The sequence below is a fragment of the Sinocyclocheilus rhinocerous genome, unplaced genomic scaffold, assembly GCF_001515625.1.
Source record: "Sinocyclocheilus rhinocerous isolate Xijiao unplaced genomic scaffold, SAMN03320098_v1.1 scaffold15, whole genome shotgun sequence".
NCBI classification, from domain to species: domain Eukaryota; kingdom Metazoa; phylum Chordata; class Actinopteri; order Cypriniformes; family Cyprinidae; genus Sinocyclocheilus; species Sinocyclocheilus rhinocerous.
In genome coordinates, this window is record NW_015631053.1 from 731,137 (window position 1) to 736,265 (window position 5,129).

The following is a 5,129-nucleotide window of genomic DNA, read 5'->3' on the forward strand; positions in this document are numbered from 1 at the left end:
TGGAGATCGGCTCGATTTGAGAAAGGGGAAAACATTTAACCAGATTTTTTTTAAAAACACCGGGTGGATTTTTATCATTATAGGGTGGTTGTGTACACACACTGCCAACACACATTTCAGTTCAAACAACTTGTAACAGTGCATGTAGCATCCTATGACCCCTTTAAAAATATCTTCTGGGTTCAACAAAAGAAAGCAACTGCTATAAATGTACTGATAAATGGCGTTCCCTTGTGGCTCTCTAAAGAATAACAGCACTGTGTTCGGCAGAAAACTACAATGTGCACAGGTGAAGTAAGTTCTAGTATTTTGTCTTATGTAACAGTCAAATGTGTTTAAATGAGCATTCAGGCCATTTTTCTGAGTGGATCAAATCTTGGAGCACAGAACACTTTATTCGTTATTATCATAACATGATTTTGACCTGACATGAAGTCATGTTATTTTTGCTATTTTATTTTACCAGATGGCAGCAATCTGGCCCAAATACATGATAAAATTCTTTATGTTTCAGTTTGCAGAAGTGTAGATTGTAGAGAAGTTCCAAAAGTTCCCCAAAAGAAGCGCATCGTTTTATTGTTACCACTTCAGGGATATGTAAAAAAATAAATAAAATACAATTTCTGTTCCTGAACAAAAATGGCAAGGTGTGACCGTGTTTTTTGACGTGTTTGATATTCAGTAAATCAAGCAGCAGTTTGATACCAAACAGACAGCAAACACAAACTCACACAGCGAAAGACTAATTACAGCGCTTTAAATCCCCCAACACTTTAAATGTTAATTAAAGTGAACAGCCACAGACAAGTTCATGTTGCTGATAAAACAGATTAATAATTTTTTTTTGCCTGTGTGCAATATTAAGCAAAAGTAGAATTAAATTGTTTCAGATGCTTAAACATAAAAATAATAATACACTCTCATCCCAAGTAACAAATTTAGGCTATAAAAACATTGTTTCTGAAAAACATTCTTACAGCGTTCTACTAGCTTTATTTTCACCCATAATAAAGTGTTATTTGAACATTTGTTTTTAAGAATGTTATAATGTCCGTTTAGAACGTTATTTAAAGGTTACAAAAGCATTTCTTACAATGTTCATCAAGTGCAAATAACATCAGAATGTTGATCTCAACATTATGAAAATATATATCATATAGTAATAAGTTTATAAGAACGTTCCATAAAAATATATTTTAAGAATGTTTTGTCCCAACATTTATATAACTTTTAAAGAACATTAGCGTAGTTATGAGAAGCTGGTTAATGCATGTGATGAATGTCTGATACCTGATATGACATGAGTTCTCTCCTCTGCAGCCGACGCTGCTCAACACTGGAGTCCTGCGGACCTGCGGACATCACACTGCACACACACACACACACACACACAGTTACAGTCTCTGCACTGGCTACCTATTAAGTTCCGTATCAGTTACAAAATATTATTACTTGCCTATAAGGCCCTTAATGGGTTAGCTCCTGCGTACCTAACTAGTCTTCTACCACGCTACAATCCATCACGCTCCCTAAGGTCACAAAACTCTGGACTTTTAGTTCTATGGGTACAGGAAACATCGCCTTTTCCAAATAAACATGCTTCCTACAGTTGCTGAGATTGAACAGTACTTCGCCAACTGTTTAGCCCTTATTTTAGATAGCCCCCCAATGCAAAGTCCACGGATCACCAGCCTGTGTACATGACCTAGACTACCAGACACCAGCACAATAAGCTGGCATTTGTACCCAAGGTTCTCAATGGTAGATATCAAACACACACACACACACTCTCTCACACACACACTGCTGAACTGATGCATGTAAGACTGCAACAATATGACATTCAAGCATCATTCCCTGATTCCAGTGTAAATACAGTGAATGTGCTTCTGTGCTGTGGCGGAAATGCACTTTTGTGGTATATATGGAGCTTTATGTGTCTCAGTTCTCCAGTATAAAGATGCTTCAATACCTGCACAAACCATCTAATAACAGCCACACACGTGCAATGACACACTCCTGATGTGTTACGAAACACATTTACAGTGTCAGTGTTAAGAGGACGAGCTGTAATCCCTGTAATGAGGGAACAGCTCTTCATGCGTCACTGAGAGTCACCATCAGTGACTTACTGTAATCTCAACAGAACCAGCCGCACTACACAAACATCACAGCGCTCAGAAACACTGGATTCTGATTGGTTGCTGCTGTCATTCTGTGCTGTGATATGTGTCTAAAACTATAACTGATGGCTGTCTCAATGATTTCCTCCATCACTGTGCTTGCTTCATGTCTTTACACAATAAAATCACAGTTTAACTCTGGTGGTATTATATTACACAACCCCAGAAACAAAGGTACAAAATCTGTCACTTATCAAAAGGTACACTTTTATACCTATTAGGTTCTAATATGTACACTTTAAATTCTAATATGTACCTTTAAGGTACCAAAATGGACTCTTTAGGTACAAAGATGTACTTTTTTGAAAAGTGATCACCCCAGTGACAGCTTTTTGTACCTTTATTTCTGAGAAATAAGCAGGAACGCACTGCAAACAATGATTCTCTTACTTAGTATTTCTGTCTTGTGTTCTAGTATAAATATCTAAACATTCTCGAATCAAGATGCATTTACTGTACAAGAAAAATAATCTTGTTTAGTGTTTGAATTAAGATTATTTTTCTTACCCCACTGGCAGATATTTGTGCTTGTTTTAAGCAAAACTATATACTATATACAAATATACTGTAGTTACTTTGATATATATCATGCACTGAATAAATACCATACTCATTGACTATTGCATTCCTAAGTTCTTCTAAGAATATCATGACATTAACATGCATAAGCCCAAAAAATCATGCTAAATGAGTTTCACCTGTGAGTTTGTGAGTTCAGGTCGAGTCTCAGTCGCTGTTCGTCCGGTGTTCAGTGAGCGTCCTCCTGATGTCTGTTCCTCTGGTGAGTATCCGCATGCAGAGAGAGCAGGATTAGCGTCTCTGGAGATTAAAGCTTCATGTTCCACAGGACAGGCTTGTGCCCTTGTGAATTATTTACAGTGATGTCTTTATAGTAAATGTGGTGATTTTTGTTATTGTGAATCCCAGTGATGTCTTCACCAGTGTTAGAAAAGTTACTTTTAAAAGTAATGTGTTACAAAATTATATTACTCCCTAAAAAAAGTAACTAATTGCGTTACTTTTTATGGAAAGTAATGTGCTCCGTTACTTTTGCGTTACTATTTAAATCTTGCTCGTGCTTGCATGTCTGTTTTTAATATAAAAAATACTATTTTTGGCAAATGTAAAAGCCGTTTCACACTAATGTGGTGATTTTTGTTATTGTGAATCCCAGTGATGTCTTCACCAGTGTTAGAAAAGTTACTTTTAAAAGTAATGTGTTACAAAATTATATTACTCCCTAAAAAAAGTAACTAATTGCGTTACTTTTTATGGAAAGTAATGCACTACGTTACTTTTTTTCATTTGTGCTGGGCTTGCTCGTTTGTTGATTATATAAAAAGTTCTATTTTTGGCAAATGTAAAAGCTCTTTCACACCAGAGGTGAAACAAATAATCCTGGATTGCATGAAGAATAGGATGCAGGAGAGGAAAAAAATAATGAAACACAAATGCTATGTTTATCTACACTCTTAAAAATAAAGCTGCTTCACGATGCCATAAAATAACCTTTTTGTCTAAATGGTTCCATAAAGAACCTTTAACATCTGAAGAACCTTTCTGTTTCACAAAAGCTTCTTTGTGGCTAAAGAAGGTTCTTCAGATTATAAAAAGCTAAGAAAGAGATGGTTTGACTGAATGCTTCTTTGTGGAAGCAAAAATGGTTCTTCTGTGGCATCACTGTGAACCTTTATTTTTAAGAGTGTAGAGTGGTTTTTGATTATTAGTATGATTGAATTGGATCATCGAAGGTCAGCAGCGAAGACATTGGTTAATAAAATGAGATTAAATAAAGGATATTTGTGTTATTTAACAATTATTGCAGGTTTATATTCAGAGTTTGCATTTGACTGTTTTTATTGATTGTGAGGAACACTGAATGTGTTTGTGTGCAGTGAGATGAGTAAACACATGTTGATATTTAGTCTAGAACTACAGTAAGATCATGTTCACACACAACGCTCTGCACTTACTCCTGATTTCTGTCACCATGGCAACACCAGAGCTGTCACTCAACACATGGAAACAAAGTAACGAGTTACTTATTTGAAAAATAACTCCGATATTTCCTTCTAAGTTAAAAAGTAATGTTACTTTACTAGTTACTTGGAAAAAGTAATCTGATTACGTAACTCACATTACTTGTGATGCTCACATCCACTGAGTTTCCTCCTTTTTCTCTCTTTGCTCTATTTTTCTTCCCATTCTGAGTGATTTTATCAATCATTCTCAACATTATTTCTCTACTGTCACACTGCTGTTTCTTCATGTGTAAGTTGACTATCTTCCTCTTTCCCTCCCGCATCACATGTTGCTTATTTCTCCAGCAGTTTGTCTAGTAAGAACACACCACTAGAGGGAGACAGAGGAGGAATAATCACAGATCACTGCTACAGGCCTGTTTCATCCAATAACACTCACAAATACTGTCTTTTCACCAATAATCACAGACCGGATCCTTTTCGAGCAGCGTTAATGTACAATAACAACACACTGGTTTGCACTGCAACAGCTCCTTTACTTTATAGATGTTTGTTTCACATGTTGTAAATTAAGCGTGTAAAAAGTATCATAAATCAAGTGTGTTTTTAAGTGTATTAATTCTTCTCAAGTAAATTTATTTAAGATTACACTACAAAAAGTATCCTCTTACTTAATATTTTTGTCTTGTTTTCTAGTATAAATATCTAAACATTCTTGAATCAAGATGCATTTACTTGACAAGTAAAATGATTTAAGATATTAAGTATTGTTTTCTAAGAAAATTATCAAATTTTGTTAGTTTTTGCTTAAACAAGCTAAAATATCTGCTAATGGGGCAAGAAAAATCATCTTATTTAGCTTTGAATTAAGATAATTTTTCTTACCCCATTGGCAGATAGTTTTGCTTAAAGAATGTTTAGATATTTATACTAGAAAACAAGACAAAAATACTGAGTAAGAGAA